Below are 21,984 nucleotides of genomic sequence, written 5' to 3'. Positions count from 1 at the left end.
TTTATTTTTTATATGTATATATTACATGTAATTGGGAAATTAAAATAAAAAAGGGAACAACTGTAAAAAAAAATTACGTGAAGATCTGTTCCCATTCTTCTAAAGCTAATGAGTAGATGAAAAAGCATTATTAAAAGCTTAGTCTGTGCCAAGGATAGTGACACCTGGATACAAATATAAAAGGAAGATTGCCCTTGCTCTCAAGTATCTTAAATTCTAATAAAGACAACACACATAGAAAGGTTTCTGTAACTCCAGTACCCAGTACAGTATCCTGTTTCAATAACATTTTGTCAACTTACTATTATTCATATTTCAACCTGGAAAAAACACAGAACCACTAAAGTAGTTTTAAAAAAAAAAAGTCTTTAATCAGGACAAGGGAGACAGAGTTCTTATGGCCACCAGTCATGTGTGCACAAACCAATAGCACTACACTGAGCTAGGCTCTGAGATTCTGGGAAATGTCTCCAGGAAAACACACCAGTAATGGGAATTTCCATCATGGGAATTTTCATTGAACTAAAGAATATGGGGGTTTCATATACTCTTTAGGGAATATAACAGAGAAACAACTGACTAGTTACATAGGGGATTGGGAAAAAGGTTGTAGCCTGAGACTATGGTATCTGGCAGAGGCCCAAATACATAAAGAGAATCTGAGAAACCCAAGAAACCAAAAAGGTTCCTTAAGACTTGAGTATCTCTGTCATTCCTATTCAAAGTGTTTAATAAGTGTTTGATGGCTTATTGTTCAGTTTTGGGACTAGGGTCAATTTTGGAGTTTCTTGAAGGCAAGTTCCTATGGGACAAAAGTAAATTTGGAGGTTTCATAAAACAACTTGTCACATAGTTTTAATTGTGTTACTCTTGTGTTTAACCAGTCTATAAATTCTTAGGGAATGAATTGCATGTAATATCTTTCTTTATCCTCTACAATACCCAGGGGTATTCAATAGAGGCAGCTGAGTGCCTCAGAATTGAAGCTTTTGAATTGTGGTGAGTATTGGGAGTCCCTAGGATAGCAATTAGATCAAATCAATCAATACTTAAAGAAATTAATTCAGACTATGCATTAGAAGGTTAAATACTTAAGATGAAGTTTTGATACTTTGGCCACATAATGAGAAAATGAGATTCATTGGAAAAGAATCTGATATTGGGAAAGATTGAAGGCAAAAGGAGAGGTGAAAGACAGAAGTTGAGATGGGTAGATAATGTCATGGAAACAATGAACATGAGCTTGGACAGATTTTGAGAGATAGTGGAAGATAGAAGAACTAGAGTGATATGGTCTAATGGGTCTCTAAGTGTCAAGAGCTGGTTATAGAAGCCCTTGAGTGGGTTCTTAGAGAAAGTTGCTGTTAGGATGTAGGTAAAGCCCAATCCCCTGCTGGCTATGGTAAACTCGGCTGGTTAGGAATCGAATATATTTAGGCCAGCAGGCTAAGTTCTAACTCTGAGTAAGAGAGTGTGTGATTGTGAGCTAAAGAACGAAAGACAGAGGCAGACAGAAAGACAGAGATGTGCTGAAATGAACTGAGTAATGGGAAGCCTAGGGAAAACTGGTAAATGGATCACACAGCTCCATTTATTAGAGGATAAGAGGCAATGAACAAAGAAAATATATCAGTAAAAGGATAAAATGTCAAAAGTATACTTTGCTAATTGCTAACATCATACCTCAAGGAAAGGATAACATGTCAGAATCACATATTTTCTCTGCCAATTAAGAATATGTTGGAATTATCAAAATATGCAAGCCAATTAAAGTATGCAGCTGCATAAGGGAGTAAATACATTCATCAATCCTATCCTACAAATTTTCTTTTATTTGGTGTTATCTCTAACATACATATTAGAGACATAACAGTCTTCAGGCACCAAGAATTGGATAAGTAAGTCTTCTGTCCGGAGGTAATGCTTTTAAGATTATTTTAACCTGGGCAATAATATTTTAGTCTGTTAAGAATGTTTTAAACCAATTAAGAAGAGTCAGTTAGAAAGAGCCACATGTCCTTGACATGTTTTGTGGATCTCCAGGTTCATGACTTGGTCCTTTCCAGGAGTCAGGGGTAGGTTTTACAAAGTGTGCCTGCCTTCTGCCTCAATAGGCTTGGGGAATCCTCATGAACCTATCAACTAAGAGTTGGATGTGACCGAACAAAATCAACAGGTGAAGCAGTGGATGGTGGTTTGGGATGGAGTTAAGAAGAGAAGTTATATCCTGCCTCACCTCTCTGGGCCTTTGTTTCCTAAAATAACGGGAGTTATATTCTGTTCTTTCTAGCTGTAAATCCTTGGTTCTTTCCATCTGTTCCACTAGTGTTTTAAGTTTGAGTCTATTCAATTTAACAAACGCTTATTAAGCACCTGCTTTGTGTAGGCTCAGACTGAACAGAGGTTTTGAAGAGAAAAATGAAACAATCTTTGCCTTGAAGAATTTTGTGTTTTATTGGCAATACCTTTGCACTAGCTCTCAAAAAATCTTCTGTCCTCTGATGTTCACACTTCATGCCTGGAGTATTGCAATACTCTACTGATTGCAATAACCTACTGATGGTTCTTCCAGCCTCAATACTCTTCACTCCAATCCATTCTTCATTCAGCCACCAAAGTGATTTTCCTAAGGGGAAAATCTCCCAATTCAAGAAACTCCATTGGCTTCCCTTCACCTCCAGGATCAAACACAAAATCCTCTGTTTGGCATTCAAAGTCCTTCATAACCTAACCTCCTCTTAGCTTTCCAGTCTTTTTATACCTTACTCTTTACCATGTACACTTCAATTCAGTGACACTGGCCACCTGGCTATTCTATAAAGAAGATTCTCTGGCTCTCAGCTTCAATCACTTTCTCTGGCAGTCTCTTATGCCTGGAACATTCTCCCTTCTCAACTCAGCCTATTGATCTCTAGCTTCCTTTTAAGTCCTGACTAAAATCCCATCTTTCACAAGAAGCCATTCCCGATCCTTAATTCTAATGTCTTCTGGTCCTTAATTATTTCTTATTTATTCTGCATGTAGCTTATTTGTATATATTTGTTTGCTTGTGTTCACCCTCATTAAATTATAAATTTCTTGGGGGGGAGGTGGAGCCATGATGGTAGCAACAAAAGCTAAAACCACTCTGACAATCCTTCCAAACCAATCTTTAAAAAGTGCTTTGAAATGACAGGAGTCAAAAAACCAACAGCAAGATGAAGTGTGTAGTGCAAAAGGGTGAGGGGGCTCTCTTGCTGAAAATAACTTGACAAGTAGGCAAAGAGTGTTCATTTTCATGGGATTTTCACAGGATAAGGGAGAACCAGAAATAAAATTGAATATAGAAGTATGCTGGCCGACCTCACCTCTGTTGTAGGTGGGGATCCACAGCACCAGTTCCAAACCTGAACATAGGCCAAATTCAGGATACTGGGACTCTTGCTTACACCACCACCAATAGAGCACTCCAGACCCCAGACTCACCCCTTGAAATCCAGGCCCTGGCACCACCCCACAGTGAGACCTAGAAGTTCATAGCACTGGTCCCTGTTAAGCCTGTACTATGGTGATAGATCTAGCCCCAGGGAAAAATAGCTCAACTCAAGCCCTGCAAAACAGCAGCAGAGGAAACAGAATCATCAGCTTTTAAAATTCCCAGCCCATAGGCAAAAAAAGACTGGGAAAATAAGCAAACAGCAAAAGGAACCCTAAAAAATAACCCTAGAAAATAGATGGGGACAGAGCAAAACACAAAATCAACAGGAGTTGGTGAAAGCCAAGCAACCACATGCAAAACTTCACAGAAAAATGGGAATTGGTCTCAGGCTCTGGAAGAACCCAGAAAGGAATTTAAAAATCAAATAAGACAGGTCAAAGAAAATTGGGGAAAATAAATAAATTAATACTAAAAGAAAATAGCTTACAAAGAAATTGGTCAACTTGAAAAAGAGGCAAATAAATCCAATTAAGAAAAGAGTTCCATGAAAACTAGAATGGAACAAGTGGAAAAGGAGGATCAAAAGATCATGTAAGAAATTCATTCTTTAAAAATTAGAATTGGGGGGCAGCTGGGTAGCTCAGTGGAGTGAGAGTCAGGCCTAGAGACAGGAGGTCCTAGGTTCAAACCCGGCCTCAGCCACTTCCCAGCTGTGTGACCCTGGGCAAGTCACTTGACCCCCATTGCCCACCCTTACCACTCTTCCACCTATGAGACAATACACCGAAGTACAAGGGTTAAAAAAAATTAGAATTGGGCAAATAGAGGCTAATGACTTCATAAGACAACAAGAAACAATAAAACAAAATCAGAAGAATGAAAGAATAGAAGAAAATATGAAATATCTCAGTGAAAAAATAACTGACTTGGAAAATAGATCCAGGAGAGACAATTTAAGAATTTTTGGACTATTTTAAAGTCACGATAATAAAAAACAAGTCTAGACATCATATTACAAGAAATTATTTTTAAAAACTGCCTCAATATTTTTGAAGAGGATAAAATAGAAATTAAAAGAATCTACCAACTACTACCTGCAATAAATTCCCAAATGACAACTCTCAATGTTATAGCGAAATTCAAGAGAACCCAGGTCAAGGAGAAAATTCTGGAAACAGCCAGAAAGAAACAATTCAAATATCATAGAGCCCCAGTTAGGATTTCAGAGGATCTAGCAACTTCCACACTGAGGGACCAGAAGGCTTGGAATATGATATTCTGTAAGACAAGGGAACTGGATTTACAACTATGAATCACCTACCCATCAAAACTGACTATTCTTTCAGGGAAAAGTATGATCATTTAATAAAATAGGAAATTTCCAAGCATTCCTGAGAAAAAAAATCAGATAAACAGAAAATATGATGTCCAAATACAAAATTTAAGAAAAACATGAAAAGGAAACTAAAAAAGAGAAAAAATTTAAGGGCTTCAAAAAAATCAAATGGCTTATATTCCTGTATGGAAAGATGATATCTGTAACTCTTAAAAATTGCTATCATTATCATAGTGGTTAGAAGAAGTATAATATATAGATAGAGGGTGTAGTAGTAAGCTGTTTAGGAGGACTGCACTTAAGAGAAATGGGAAGAGAGAACTAAAATGGGGAAATTATACCACAAAAAAAGGGTGCAAGGGAAAAACTATTAGAGTGGAGAGAAGGATGAGGGTGGTAAAAGGTAATACTTAAACCTTATTCTTTTTGGAATTGGCTCAGAGATAGAAGAACAGCCAAATTCATTGGAGTATAGAATCCCATATTACCCTATAGAGAAGTAGAAAGGAAATAAGAAAGGGGTGTGGTAGAGAGGGGAGTAATCAAAAGATCATATTGTGAAGTAGGAGGGGAATAAGAAGGGTGGTGATGGAAAGGGGAATAATGTAAAAGAGGGGGAAAGAAGGAGTGATTGAAAGCAAAACACAAGTGGAGGGAAAGAGTGAAAGGAGAACGGGCAGGATTAAAAGAGGAAATCAAGTGGAGGGGAATACACAGATGGTAATCATAACTGTGAATGTAAATGGGATGAACTCAACCAGAAAAAGGAAGCAAATAGCAGAGTGGATTAAAAACCAGAATCCTACCATGTGTTGTTTACAAGAAACACATTTGAGGTAGACAAACATATACAGAATAAAGGTAAGAGGATGGAGCAGAACCTGTTGGGCTTCAACTGAGACCAAAAAAGCAGGAGTAGCAATCATGTGCTCAGACAAAGCTAAAGCAAAAATAGGTCTAATTAAAAGAGATAGGGAAGAAAGTACACCTTGATAAAAGGTAGTTTAGACAATGAAGTTATATCATTGCTTAACATGTGTACCAAATGGCATAGTATCCAGATTTTTAAAGGAGAAACTAGAGGAACTTAAGGAGAAAATGGGCAGTAAACTATACTAGTGGGGGATCTCAACCTTCCCCTATGAGAACTAGATAACTCTAACCAAAAATAAATAAGAAGTAAAGGAAGTGAATGAAATCTTGGAAAAGTTAGCTTTAGTAGATATACGGAGAAAATTCAATAATGATAGAAAGGAATATATCTTCTTTTCAGCAGCACATGGTACATATTACAAAAATTGGCCATGCACTAGGGCATAAAAACTTCACAACCAAATACAGAAATAATAAATGCAACTTTTTTAGACCATAATGCAATAAAAAATTATACTCAATAAGGGTTCATAAAATTCTTCAAAACAGGTGGGTCAAAGAACAAATCATAGAAATAGTCAGTGATTTCATTGAAGAGAATGACAATAAGGAGGGAACATATCAAAATTAATGGGATAAAGCCAAAGCAGAAAAAAATTTGGAGAAAAATTTATATCCCTGAGTGCTTATATCAATAAAATAGAGAAAAAGCAGTTTAATGGATTGGCCATGCAACTAAAAAAAAAACTAGAAAAAGAACAAATTAAAAATTCCCAATTAAAGATTAAATTGGAAATTCTCAAAATCAAAGAAGAAATTAATAAAATTGAAAATAAAAGAACTATTGGACTAATAAATAAGACAAAGAACTGGTTCTATGAGAAAAATAGTTAATTTGATTAGGAAGAAGGAAAGAAAGAAAGAAAGAAAGAAAGAAAGAAAGAAAGAAAGAAAGAAAGAAAGAAAGAAAGAAAGAAAGAAAGATCAAATTACCACTATCAAAAATCAAAAGTATAATTTCACCTCTAATGAAGAGGAAATTAAAGCAATCATTAAGATTTTTTTGCCCAATTACATGACAATAAATCTGATAATCTAGGTGAAATGGATGAATATTTACAAAAATAAAAATTGCCTAGATTAACAAAAGAAGAACTAGAATACTTAAACAATCCCATCTCAGAAAAAAGAAATTGAACAAGCCATCAGTGAACTCTCCAAGAAAAAAGCCCCAGAGCCAGACAGATTCAACAAGTGAATTTTATCAAACATTTAAATAACAATCCCAATACAAACTATTTCAAAATAAGCAAGAAAGAGTCCTACCAAATTCTTTTTATGACACAGATATGGTGCTGATACCTAAGCCAGGAAAACCAAAAAGAGAGAAAGAAAATTACAGACCAATTTCTTTAATGAACATTGATGCAAAAATATTAAAGTACTAGCAAAGAGACTATAGCAATCTATCACAAGGATTATTCACTATGACCAGGAGGGATTTATATCAGGAATGCAAGGCTGGTTTAACATTATACTGTAAGTTTCTTGAAAATAGGGACCATTTTCTCTTTGGTTTCTTTTTGTATCCCCAGTGCTTAGCATGGTGCTTGGCATGTAGTAGGCACTTCTTGTTTATAGCCTGATTGACAAGTTATGAAATAGGAACTGTATTGAGTTGAGTTGACCACCATCATCATAAGGTAGAGTTGAACTTGTCCATTACTCCACTGGATCTGTCATCTCATCTATCAGAAGCTCCCACCAGTGACATATATTGCAATCCATTTATGCTTGCCAATTCTGTGCAACTCTCTTTTCTCCCAGTGTCAGGAGGACATCAGTGGATCACTTTGGTTGTCTACCTGCCATCCCAAGATCTTGCCATTGATCAGTCTATTTTTCTCTTCCTGACATATATTTCCTTGATGTTCTTAATTCTCTCTTTCTTTTCCTCCCTCCCTCCCTCTCTCCCTCCCTCCCTCCCTCCCTTCCTTCCTTCCTTCCTTCCTTCCTTCCTTCCTTCCTTCCTTCCTTCCTTCCTTCCCATAGCTTGTGTCTTCGAATCCATATTAAGTATTGGTTTCAAGGCAGAAGAGCAGTAAGGGCTACGTAATTGGGGGTTACATGACTTTCCTGGGGTCACACAGCTATGAAATATCTGAGGCTAGATTTGAACCCAGGATATCCCATCTCTAGGCCTGGTTCTCTATCCACTGAGCCACCTACCTGCCCCTCTTTACTCATTTTCTTCTTTGGAGTTCCTTATTAGCTATATGTTGTAGCCTATTGATACCATGCACTTGTCACCCTTGGCATGATGGCCATCTTTAGTTCTTTGAAACTGTGCCGGGATCCCTTAAACTAGCGGGGTTCTAGAGCTCATGGCTTTACTCTCCAGTTAGAGGCGCAGAATAAAAGATTTGTGGAGATTAAAAATAATATTCAAAATACTAAATATTATATTTATAATATTTAATAATAATAAATTAACAAAGAAAACTAACTAAAAGGTACTAACCAGCCTACTCCCAAGAGCAAAAGAGGAAGAGGGAGGAGTTACAGTCAACTATAAAACAATAATGTGACCACACAAACATGGAGGCATAGGAGAGATTAAAGGGAATTTGGGGAAATACTATGAGACTTTTGGGGGATGCAGTCCAAGGTTCAAAATCTCTATATATATACCCCCTGTGATCCTTTGGGAGACCAATCTCCCCAATGGATCATAAAAAACATAATCAACTTATAAATTGCAATAATTTGTCGATAAAAGGAAAAGAGAACAAAATCAATCATTGCCACATTGATAAAAAACCAATTTGGGGGCAGTCTCCTTTGGCATAAAAGTATACATTCAAAATAAATGCTTTCAACCCCTCATAGTTCAATTCACATCCCAAAGCTCAATGTGGATCTTCTGGTGCAGCATGTGGTCTCTGCAGGCATCTTCATGGCACATTCTCCAAACAGGTTTCATTGACTGGATTCTGGGAGGTAGCAAGTTTCTTATCCTAAAATTTCCTTAATTCAAATCAAAGTTTACAACAATAACATAGTCTCCCCTGAGGTGGATAATAACACAGGGATCACTCAGGGATGCATGACTGAGTTATGAGGTATATGAATCAATTTGCAAAAGAAATTTAAAAAATACAAAAAAATACAAATAAAAGAGAAAAAATAACTTGTGGATGAAATATAAAATATCAAAGTCTTATGCCTAAAAAAAATCTAAGTAAAGGAAAAGTAAAATTATAACAAGTCCTTGAATCAGAGCCCAATTTAAAGTGATTTATGTAATTATACACTTACCAATCAGTAGCCAGGACTACAGAAAGTTCCCCATACTATGAGAGACAGAAAAGAGACTAGGTTATAGGAGCAAATGGGAGCCAGGATGGCAGCTAAAGGGGTGCTTGATGGGGCTCAAGGAAGTCTAGCCTCTGACATATTCCAAAACAGCTGCAACCTTGAACCCCAAACAAGTTCAAATCCTCTTGTCTTAGCTAAAAATTACATCAATCCCACTGGGGTTGGTTGGTCTCTTTGATCTTGTGCTCGATTGGCACTTTGCAGGTAGCTTTGTGCTTCTTTGGCATTGTACAATGGCTCTTTTAAAATTCCTTCTTCTGGAATCAGACAGAATCATTAAATAAAGTCCCATGATATTTAAACAATCAATGGCATTATTCTATAGTTTAAAGCTTTTGGGGTATGCATTAATATTAGAACAATTGTATTTTAAACTTATATTAATGCAAAATAAAAAAATTAATATTTATTACATATACTTCAAAGTACTCAAATACTATTTTGCAAATATGAGAGAAAAAAACAACAATAAAAATGTTTTTAAAATAAAAAATATATAGCTTAGAATCAGTGACATACTGTGTCAGCCAAGGAGAGGTAGAATACAAAGGTTCCTCATCCAAAAAATGATATCCATTTCCTTTTTAAAGTTGGCCATGATCCACTGTGTGAATACAAATAATTTTTATAAAATAGCAGGTATATAAAAACAAAACAGTAGATGATACACATTCAAATTAAGTACCAAATTCCCAAAATTCACAATAGCTAAGTTATTGACAATAGCAAACAAACCCATTATTATATAGGATTCACGTGAGTTTATAGATAGCCCCTTGCTATGTGATATTTTAAAAAACCTGTGAACTGATATATACTTGTCACAAATCTACAGATGTAGGAAATCTTTCAACCTTGGTGAGAAATATAGATTGTTCTGGTGGAAGTAAATTAAACTGAAGAGTTAAAATATCATGCATGCAGGAGCTCTTTTTGGCTTCCTTCTTTATATAGAAAAAGTTTTGGTAGGAACTTCTATTTGTTTCTCTACCTTTTAATACAACATTCTTTGTAATCTATCTATCTATCTATCTATCTATCTATCTATCTATCTATCTATCATCCATTCAGAAACTACTAGATATCTGGTCATTTCTCAAGACTCCTTAAAATTACAATGTAAATTCTTAAGTCATCATATTCTCCAAAGTTTTATACAGGTTGTAACCAGTTTTGATAAAGTCCCTTCATAATTATATATGTGACAATTAACAAAGGTGAAAAGGAAGAAAAGACTGTATAAGCAACATGTGATGTCTATAGTTGACAAATCCAGGAGACATAAGACTTATGGGCTTTTTTACAATGATACGTTGTTTAGTAAAATCATAGGGAAATGGTACAGATAAAGAATCATATAACAGAATAGATATTAATTAGATTAATACAGATAGACTTAAAAAATTTAAACCTTAAAGAAATCAGCAATATACAATAATATAAGCAAATGACAAGGTATAAGCAGTACAGTCAAAATCCTTTTTACCAATTTCAATAGATTTGCTCACTATTGGGGAGGGGAGATAAAACTCAAAATAGTTAGCAAATGAACTCCCATATGTATTTAAGATTCATTACCCTCCCCAGTATTTGTCATTCATTTGCATTTCATTTTTCGCTCATCTTAAGTTTTTCATAAACCCACTGGGTAGACTTTCCACTCTGCTTGTTGAGAGCATTTAAGCCTTTCAAAACTTTGTCAAAATATTTCAGTTTGGCCTCTAGTTTAAACCGAATAGCTTTATGCGTATCCTTGAGGGGAAGGAAGCAGAATGGTAAATAACCAATGAAAATAAAGACTGCAAGTAAGAAAATCAAGCAGAGCCAATATGTACTAGGTAGCTCTAGAAATTCAAACTGCAGAGATTCAAGCATTTTGTCCTCAAAAAGATAGGAATGGAGGTTTGTTTACAGAGTAAACAGAAAGAAGCAAGATTTCTAGAGGGAGAACAATAGAGTATTTGCATATGAGAGAACTGGCTACCCCTGGGCTTTCTGAGTCATGTAAGAGAAGAGAAAAAAAAAAAGCAGACTTATTCCCAAAACTTTGACTTCAAATTTATTGATTTTAGGCTTTCCTTGCCCTCAAAAAAAAGTCAGCAGAGGAGTCCCCTTTCTGTGAAAAAATCCTAAGATACCACTCTCAGCCAGGATCCTAGGGTCAGCTTAAGACTTTGGCCTAAAAAATGGCTAGCACAGGTTGGAAAATCCATATGGGGTGGGAAAAGGGATGGGTGGAAAGATTTTTATATGTCACCCTCTTGGAAAAAAAAAAACAGCTTGTAATGGCAAGTCCTTGTGGCGGGTCTAGTTGTGGCAAGCACAGGCTGTAGGCTGGGCAAGGAGTGGTGAAGAACCCTGGCTTAAGCGCATGGATGCGACATGCAGCAGTGGGAGACAGGCCTTGGGGCTGAGGAAAACAGACAGGGCGGGCATGGCCAAAGAAAAAAATTACTAACTTAACTGAAAATCTCTCTTAAAAATATTTGAGGATTCTATCCCATTATGGTTAGCCAAAATGTGGAGATTAAAATTAATATACAGAATACTAAATATTGTATTTATAATTTTTATTGATAATAAACAAAGAAAACTTACTAAAAGATACTAACCAGCCTGCTCCCAAGAGCAAAAGAGGAAGAGGGAGGAGTTACAGTCAACTATAAAACAATAATATGACTACCCAAATGGGGAGGTGCAGGAGAGATTAAAGGGAATTTGGGGAAATACTAAGGGACTTATGGGGGATGCAGTCCAAGGTTCAAAATCTTCATTTATGCAGACTGGTTCAATCTTTCAGGATGAGATTTTCCAATAGTAAGTCAGTGGCATGCCACATCTCAGTAGCAAAGCTGGTACGATGTTAATATTTAAATATGGGATCTTTACTTTTGTAGAAAGTTTGGGGAAAAGAAGTGGTTTCTAAGATCTTTCTTGTTATTTTTATAACAAGGGTTCACCAGGTCCAAGTTTCTAAATGAGTTCATCAGAGTGGACAGAGTAAAGGAGAATGTGGGGCATGGGGAGGGAAAATTTCTTAGTGACTGGGGGAATGTAGGACCAAGAGAAAAAAGTGTCACACAAAAGTTCTTTTACTGGTTCTTCCTTTAAGGGAGAAAAAATTCCTTAGCCTATTGTACTATGCCTTTCTTACAGGGTTTGGAAAGGACTTAAGTTCATGAAGCTTCCTACTGATCCTTCTCATCCCACATAGTCCAGCCCTAAGTGGCAGACTTCATTCCCTATTTCAAATACTTTTCTAGGGAATTGGGGATAGAAATGCAAATGAAGAAAGAAAGATTCTGAGTATGTCAACCAATTCAGGTGCTGGGTGTAGGTAGCTTCAGACTCCTCTCCTGCTTATTAAAGGATTGGTAACCAGGCTAACTTAGCTGAACTATTTGGAGAGCTTTGCTGCCCAGGTAGGTGGAGTGTCTGGGTAATGCAATAGCCTTCCTACTCTTACCCAAACCTCCCCTAAGTTTGTGTATGCTCAGTCCCAATTCGAGTTACTGAAGAAATGCAATGACAGTGTACTTCTCCCAGTATGCTGGATGGGATGGTGGATACAGGAATGTTTGACAGCATGGACTGAGGGTGCCAATGTCAATTTTTGTATTTAAATGTTAGTAAGGGCTTTTTCTATTTTTAATATAAAAAGTGGACTTTCTTTTTGTTACACCCCTACAAATAATTTTGTGTCATTTGGAGACCACTGGCCTATATAAAAAATATACTCTTTAGCCTGGTGTTGAAGCCTTCTATAATGGAACTCTCACCCTGCCCTATTGCCTTTAAAAAAAAAAAAATTTTTTTTAACCCTTACCTTCCATCGTCTTAGAATCAACACTGTGTATTGATTCTAAGGCAGAAGAGTAGTAAGGGCTAGGCAATGGAGATTAAGTGGCTTGCCCAGGGTCACACAGCTAGGAAGTATCTGAAGCCAAATTTGAACCCAGAACCTCCTATCTCTAGGCCTGTCTCTCAATTCACTGAGTCACCCAGCTCCCCCCTACCTTATTACCTTTTTTAAAAAAAAGTTTCATTGATGCTTTTTGTTTTTGTTTTAACACTGAAATTATTTTCCACTTAACTCCACCCTTGCCACTATGGAGTCACCTTGTAACAAAAACATTTAAACAAAGATGTAGCTACATCTGACATTATATGTAATCATATATATTTACAATCCACTACTTCTCTACTGAGAGGAGGGATATGTATTCATTATTTATCTTCTGGAACCAATATTTCACATTGTATTTTACAGACTCAAAGAGCTGGAAGGAAATTAAGTCATCTAGACCAAATTTCTAATTTTCACAAATAAGTTAATTAGAGACCATAGATAGTATGACCTGCCTAAGTTTACCCAGGAATTAAGTAGCAGAAATAGGAATTGAACCTAACTTTTCTAATTCCAGCATTCTTTCTTCCTTTTTAAAAATTAAAATAAAAAGCCTTAATGTCTATTTTAGAATCAGCACTAAGTATCAGTTTTAAGACAAAAGAGCAGTAAGGTTAGGCAACTAGGGTTAAGTGACTTGCCCAGGGTCATACAACTAGGAAATGTCTGAGACCATATTTGAACCCAGGACCTCCTGCCTCTAGACCTGGCTCTCTGTATCCACTGAGACACTCAGCTGCCCCTCCAGCATTCTTTCTAGTACAAGCCACTGCCTCCATTTAAAATTAGTTCAGCTTCATTTATATTTTAGTCATTTTGTGTATTCTTCTGGTTCTGCTTTCTTCATTCTACACATCAGTTCATGAAAGTCTTCCTGTTCCAGACTACCTACCTTTCACATGAGCTCCCTCCAAGAATTCTGGGATCAAGTCATACTGGCTGTTTGCTGTTCTTTATGCCAGGGCTTCTATTTCCTGTCTTTGTGACTTTCCTCAGACTGCATGCCTAAAATACTCTTCTTCTCACTTCTTCCTCTTAGAGTCTTGTTCAAGAGCCACCTTTTACATGATGCCTTTCATGATCTCCCTCAAATGTTAGTGCCTCCCTCCACTTAAACTACCTTACATTTATTATATATTTTTATATGCCTCTATATGCTGAAAGTATGTCAGCTCCTTGAGGACAGGGACTTTTATCTTTGTATCTATACTGCCTAACACAGTACCTGAAATGCTAGGTACTTCATAAATGCTTCTTAATTATTTCATATTATTCATCTTTGTGAACTGTGTTCCAGTCAGTCTGGGTTATTAGTCATTGGTTGAACTTGCTACTCCACCCTCTGTCTCATTCCATGGCTAGAATGTAGCCTCTTTCATTTCTTCCTCAGAATTCTTGTCTTCTTTCCAGGCCTAATGACTCTGTTGTCACTTTTTATATGTAGCCAAGATTTAACTTGATATAGTTTTCGCCCGTTGCTCCTAGTTCTGGCTTCTGGAACCAAACAGAATGAATCCAATTCATCTTTTCCATGGCTTGAGGGCAGCTATCATATCCATCCCTCTTCTCCTCCCCACCCCATCTTCTCTTCTAAAAGCTAAACATTGTCAGTTTCTTCATCTGTGTCTCATAAGATAGAGCTTCACTTTTTTAACTTTTTTAAAAAACTGGTTTTTAACCCATCCTTCATTATTACCCACACTTGCTTTCATTTTTTGCACATTTCTTTTTAGAATACAAATTAATTGGTGAGTTCTTTGTCTATACATATCAGTGTCTTCTGACAATTCCCATTTTTCCTCCTCATTTAAACAATTTATCTTTGTATCTCCAGTTATTTCATTCTTGACCATCTCCAATAGGTTCTTAGCTGATTTCATCTTGTAGTGTTTATGGACTCCTTCCTATTCTTCCTCTGAATGTATGGGAACGTGATTTCCTAAAGTTTTAGGTTTATAACACACCCTGTTTGAATTTCTTATGCCTTTCTAGCACACATTTTGGAAGAGAATGTTCAACTTCCCCACACTGTCACCAAGGGTTCCTGTTATTTCTATTAATTCCTCTGTTATTACAGTTTGTATCTAAGATACAATTTCCTCCTGTTTCCTAAACCTTTTAAAAGATGAAATTCATCATTCAGGAAAATCAAAAAGTTTTTAGCTGTTCTGTTTTCAACTGAAAGAGATCCAGTAAATGACTGTATAACCAAAGTTTACCACCTACATATTATGCTTCTGAATCATGCTTATTATGTCTCCCAAAATACTCATCTTTTGGGGCAGCTGGGTGGGGTAAATCACTTGACCTCTCCATTGCCTAGTCCTTACTGCTCTTCTGCCTTGGAACTGATACTTAATATTGATTCTAAGACAGCAGGTAAAGATTTAAAAACAAACAAACAAGAGAACCATGGTCCTTTCTCTGAAGGGGTTCAACATTGTAATACAGGAAAGAACATGCAAATAACTATGTACCTACAAGATATATGTGTGAAAATTGTAAATGTAAGGAAATCTCAGATGGAAGGCACTAGCAACCTGGGGCAAGTGAATTGGCAGGGAAAGGCCAGCTGCAGATATAAAGATTTAAGCTGTCATGAAGGAAGCCAGAGACTCTAGGAAGCAGAAGTGAAGAGTATTCTATCTGTAGGGGACAATTAAAAGGGAAATGAGTTGTTGTGCAGGAGGAACACAGGCCAGTGTAGCTGGATTATAAAGTATGCAAAGGGTAAGTGGGGAAAGGATAAAAAGACTAGGAAGAAGAGGGAGGCAGCTAGATGGTGAGTGGTTAGAGAGCCAGGCCTAGAGACAGGAAGCCCTGGGTTCAAATGTGACCCTAGACACTTCCTCGCTATGTTATACCAGGAAAGTACTTAACCCCAATTGCATAGCCCTTACTGCTCCTCTGCCTTGGAACCTAAACTTAGTATTATCTATTCTAAGAGAGAATGTAAGGATTTATTTGATAAATAAATGAAAGATTGAAAGGGCCAGGTTATGAAGAGTTTTAAAAGGCAAGAGTCTTTTATATTTGATGTTGGAGATAATAGAGAGCCAATGGATTTTATTGAGTATGTGTGGACAGGGAGCAATAACATCCATCGACAGACCTCTCTTTGGCAGCTGAGTGAAAGATGGATTGGAATGGGAGAATGGACCCCTGAGGCAGAGAGACTGATTAGAAAACTATTGTAGGGGGCTGCTGGGTAGCTCAGTGGATTGAGAGCCAGGCCTAGAAACAGGAGGTCCTAGATTCAAATTTGGTCTCAAGACACTTCCCAGCTGTGTGACCCTGGGCAAGTCACTTGACCCCCATTGCCTACCCTTACCCCTCATCTGCCTTGGAGCCAATATACAGTATTGACTTCAAGACAAAAGGTAAGGGTTTAAAAAAAAAACGAAAAACAAAACCAAAAACTATTGCAACAGTCAAGGCATAAGGGTGATGAGAGGCACCCAGGTAGATTGTGTGAGTGGGAAGAAAAGGACATATGCAAGAGATGTGATGGTAGAAATGACAAGACTTAACTAGGTATGGATAAGACTAAGTAAGAAGTTGAGATAATTCTGGGTGACTGGGAAGACAGTGGTGCCCTTGTAAGACACTTGGGAAAATGGGAGAGTTTGGAGGGAAAGATGAGTTCTGTTTTGGACATATTGAGTTTGAAATACCTGTGGGACATTCAACTCAAGATGTCCAAAAGGCAGTTAGTGATTAGACTGGAGCTCAGGAGAGAGATTTAGGGCTAGATATCCATATCTGGGAATCATGAATTTAGATGGTAATCTAAGCCATGGAAGGGGAAGAGAGCTCAGGATAAAAAAGTTTTGGGGGAATAATTACAATTAGTGGATGTGACCTGGATGAAGATCCAACAATAAAGACTGAGAAATAGAAGACAGATAGGAGTGTAAAGTGACATAAAAACCTAAAGATAAGCCAGGATTCAGGAGAAAGGGGTAATCAAAGGTCTAGAGAGGCTAAAAAAAATTGAGGATTGAGAAAAAGCCACTAGATTTGGCAAGTAAGAGATTACTGCTAATTTTGGAGAGAGCAGTTTTATAATAAGGTTAGAAGGCAGCCTGCAGGATATAGGGGGAAATGAGAGAAGAATAAATGGAGGCAACTACTCTGCATGACTTTTTAAAGAAGTTTAGCTGAGAAGGGGAGCAGAGATATAAGATGATGATGATGGGGAGGGGGTTGCAGGATCAAATGTGGGTTGTTTTTTTTTTTTTTTTTTTTTAAGAAGAAAGGAGATATGGATGATTTGGAGGCAAAAGGAAAGGATAGATATCAGTAGATTGTGGAAGTTTGAAGTCAAGAGGGAATGGGAATGACAAGAGAGGCAACCTGTTGGGAGAAATGGAATGGGTTCAAAGATACATGTAGAAAGCAAGAGAAAGACCATTTCTTTTGAGAAAGGGGCTGAAGGAGAATATAGTAGGGAAAGATATCTGAGAAAGATGTTCTGTAGTGTTCTCCAGAACCAAAACTCTTCTTTGTCCCTTCATTCCACTTAAATGCTCTTCACTGCGCTTTACAAATTTCCCTTCTTAATATATGCTATTTACCCCCCCATCCCTAGTCCCCCATCTTATTGAATTAAGTATAGCCAATTCTGCTATAACTTGATATATTAATTCCTAAAAATCGCCAAGCCATGAAAAATGTCACAATAAAAGCCAGAGCTTATGGGAGAAAATGTGGTTGAGGCACTGCACTTAAAAGCTTCATCAGTCACACACACACACACGCACGCACAAAGATAGGAACTAAATTGGAATGGTAGTATAGTTTTATACATATCAAGTGGTTACAAAATACATAAACATAGTTGAGTCTGCAACTCTTGGATGCTCTCCCTCTCTGACCCCCACTCCCCAGCCAGTGGCTGTCTTTGTAGGACTCAAGTAAATCTTAGTATATATCTCAGTCACTGAGGGTAAGAGGGCAAGAAGGCAATCTTGGTGGGTCTAAATTCCAGGACTAGGGTGGGGTAGGAAATAGATTACCCTATTGGAAGGTGGGGGAGATGAAGGTGTATTAGATGGGCTCATAGCTCTTATTGCACCAGAAAACATACAATATTGCATATTAACTCAAAAAAGAATGGAAATTTATATAGGTGGCATCAGGAAGGGTTGTAGCTTGTGCAATACTGTGAGTGGTGTAAATTTCTGTTTTCTAGCTGTTTCGCAAGGATGGTACATAAATATAATACAGTTTATGCCTAAATTGTACCCAATATATCAAACAGGAAAGAACAAATTCATGTTTTTAAAATAAGCATTATAGCAGAACTGACTGAATGTTGATCCAGAGCTATAGATATTCTAATCAAGAAATTTCATTCCACTAAATCTTAGTGATAACTGAGGTCAAATTTATCCCCCTTATATTAAGGTCTCTTTTCGTTTCTTAAACTCTGGTATCTGTGTAAAGACATTTGAGTCAAAGGGATTTTTTTTATTACTAGTTCCTTTTTTGGATTTTCCCTCCAGTGAATCAAAGGGTGTATGAACAGAAATTCTTTACTATAGCTACCTTTTGGGGTATCTAATTTGGATACACATATGTAGTCTCCTTTATTCTATTTTAATCCCTTTCAGTTTGATTTGCAAGATACCTGTCAAGTATATCCTTAATAGACTTTGTTAGATCCTGCTTCATCCCTAACTGCTCTTTTAAGCTATGATCCAGCAACACAAATCCTAGTTTAGACACCACTTTCTTAGCTATTATTTTCCAATTAAAATTTTCTCTTATGCATCCCTTGCCTTCAATAGATAAGTGAGGAAAACACAATCTATATACCACCTTGGCATTCTATTTCTTGTCTAGAACTTCCTAATCTTTGGTAATAATTTGTGACCAAATTTATTATTAGAAGTGGATAGCAGTTTTTTGGATGTTTTTTTCATTTAAAAAATTTTTTTATTGAATTTTAAAAATTTAATTAATTTAGAATATTTTTCCATGGTTACATGATTCATGTTCTTTCCCTCCCCCACCCCAGCCAACAAATAATTCCTCTGGGTTTTACATATATCACTGATCAAGACCTATTTCCATATTATTATTTGTATTAGGGCAATCATTTTAGAGTCTACATCCCCAATCATATCCCCATCGACCCATGTGATCAAGCAGTTGTTTTTCTTCTGTGTTTCTACTTCCACATTTCTTTCTCTGAATGTGAATAGCATTCTTTCTCATAAATCCCTCAGAATTGTCCTGGATCATTGCATTGCTGCTAGGAAAGAAGTCCATTATATTCGATTGGGCCACATTGTATTAGTCTCTTGTGCATAATGTTCTCCTGGTTTTGCTCTTTTCACTCTGCATCAATTCCTGGAGGTCTTTCCAGTTCACATGGTATTCCTCCAGTTCATTATTCCTTATAGCACAATAATATTCCATCACCAACAGATACAATTTGTTCAGCCATTCCCCAATCGAAGGGCATCCCCTCATTTTCCAATTTTTTGCCACCACAAAGAGCATGACCATAAATATTTTTGTACAAGTTTTTTTCCTTAATATCTCTTTGGGGTATAAACCCAACAGTGGTATAGCTGGATCAAAGGGCAGGCAGTCTTTTAATGCCCTTTGGGCATTTGGATAAGTCTTGATGGGTTCTCTATTATGTTTTGAATAGATATTCCCTCCCAATGAAGATAACAAAACTTATTAGGATTACAAGCAGCTAATCACTTTTCAATTCCTTTGATCCTTATCAAATGTTCTCTCAGCTTAGAGCTTCAATGATTCTACTATATCAGTGAAGGTGAACCTTTTAGAGACAGAATGCTGGGCTCCACTTCCAATCCACCCCCCCCCCCAGACTTGCCCCTCCCACTTGCCCCTCCCCCAAAATGAGTGCCAGGCATGCCCTGCCCCCTCCCTCCCTTACCCCACACAGGGGAGGGAGGAAATGCACCCATTGAGCTGCTAAGCCAAGGGGCAGGTGAAGTGAGGAATGTCTTATGTGAGTGTAGAGAGGGGTAGAGGAGTGGTCGGAGTGCTCCACTCCCCTTCAGCTCTGCCCCCTTAGAGCCACCCACCTTACCTTGCTCCCTGCAGAGGAATGGGGATTGTGAAAAAATGTCATCAAGCATGGTGGAGAGGGGTAGGGGAGTATCTCAACTGAGTCCCTCTGCCTTTCTAATGTCAAACTCTGGGGATGGGGAGGGCAGCTGAGTGCCCACAGAGAATACTCCATGCTATGGGTTCACCATCACTATACTATATAATTTTTTTGGAAGAAAGGCAATTGTTTTCTTTTTGGAGCACCCAGCTCCCTCAGCTTCTGGAAAAGCTTCAAATGTATGCGTGTTTTAGCTCCAAATATAATTCTCCATATAATATTCAGGTACGTTCATTTCCCCTCCCCCATCTCTAGATGGAAATGGGCATTTTTTTTTTAATCAATCCTCTATAGCAGGGGTCAGCAACCTTTTTGGCCATGAGAGCCATAAATGCCACATTTTTTAAAATGTAATTTCTTGAGAGCCGTACAGTGCTCACTGTGCTCGCTCCTGTAACAGCACCTGAAAAAAATTGACTTTATGGCTCCTGCAGAAAGAGCCATATCTGGCCCTCGAGAGCCATACATTGCTGACCCCTGCTTTATAGCCATGGTTGTCACATCAGTTTCAGAGTTGTATTTATATTTTAGACTGTATAAATGGTTCTGATGCTGCTTATTTCTTGGCATTATCTGTTAATGCTTTCTTATAGTTCTCTAAATCTATTCCTTTGTATTCATATAGCTATTTCTCAACTGATGAAAACCCCTGTATTTTCTAGTTTTTTGCTATTTATATTTTTGTATGCATGGGTCCTTTGTTTTTGATCCCTTAAGGGCATAAGTTTAGTACTGGTATCTCAGAGTCCAAGGGATACATAGTTGAATGATTAGTTCCAAATGCTGTCCAGACTAGGTGGACTATTTCAAAGCTCCACCAAATGATGCCACTCCTCCCACATCCTCTCCAACAATGATTTTCCATTTTTGTCATCTTCACCAGTCTGATGGGCATGAGGTGAAGCCCTTATTTTAACAGTGCTCAGAAGCATCATTTTACTATATGGTTTATACCTTCAGAATGTGTCAACAAACAATATAGTCTTTCATTTTGCTTTACAAGTCTTTTACTTTCCTTCTCTTACTCATATCCTTTGCCTTCTTTCCTCTTTAGGTCCTTAATTTGCATGCCTCCTTCAACTTTCTCACATAGACTACCACCTGAACCAAATTTGTTCTCCAAATTTTCCTAATTTCTCCTCTCTTAATCTCTGGCTTTATTTGACTGACTTCTTCCCTTCCAAATCACTCATATAACTTCTACTCATTCAACTCATCCTCTCTCATGTGAGTAAAAGGTAGCATTCTCAGCCTTTTCTCCTTAAGCTAATCTTCCTATGCAATCATTGGGTGATTGCAATATATGTGAATATGCACAACGTGAACAATTTGAGTCAATCAAGTTTCTTCCAAAAGTTCTCTGCATGTAGATAATTCTGAGTTCTTAGTTATGCCTGCTGAATGCAAGCTCTGGCAGTTGCTACTAAGCTGAAGGCTTACCTAGACACGTCTAGAGAAATCCCTCACCAAAGGGTTTTGGCCATTGGGTAAGAAATTATTTTAACATGAGCAATTTGTGAATCATTATCTTCTTAAATTTGGAGCAGTACAGGTCATTGGAATAGGCACTAAAGAATTCACACACTTTTAAAATATAAATTTAACCCACTTTGGCATTAATACAACAAGACATTTGAAGGGGTTTTTGTACTTTTTATTCAGCAGTCAAACGAGGATGTATTTCAAATAAGCATTTTGTGCCATACCCAACACCAGTTCAACAGACTAAGATTCCCTTCCACAAAATTGTCATTTATTTGGTCTGTCTGCAACCGTCTGAGTAATAAATAGAACTGCTACAAATGTTCAATAGTCCAGCATATAAAACCGAGCAACAAGTATCTCAAAATAGTCATGACCTTAAAACAAATTTCTCAGAAAAAATACAACACAAGATTAAACTTCTGCAATATTCTTTC

This window comes from Gracilinanus agilis, chromosome 2 (genome assembly GCF_016433145.1).
Source record: "Gracilinanus agilis isolate LMUSP501 chromosome 2, AgileGrace, whole genome shotgun sequence".
Classification (NCBI taxonomy): domain Eukaryota; kingdom Metazoa; phylum Chordata; class Mammalia; order Didelphimorphia; family Didelphidae; genus Gracilinanus; species Gracilinanus agilis.
The sequence above is the reverse complement of the archived record's forward strand: the minus strand, read 5'-3'. Positions refer to the sequence as shown.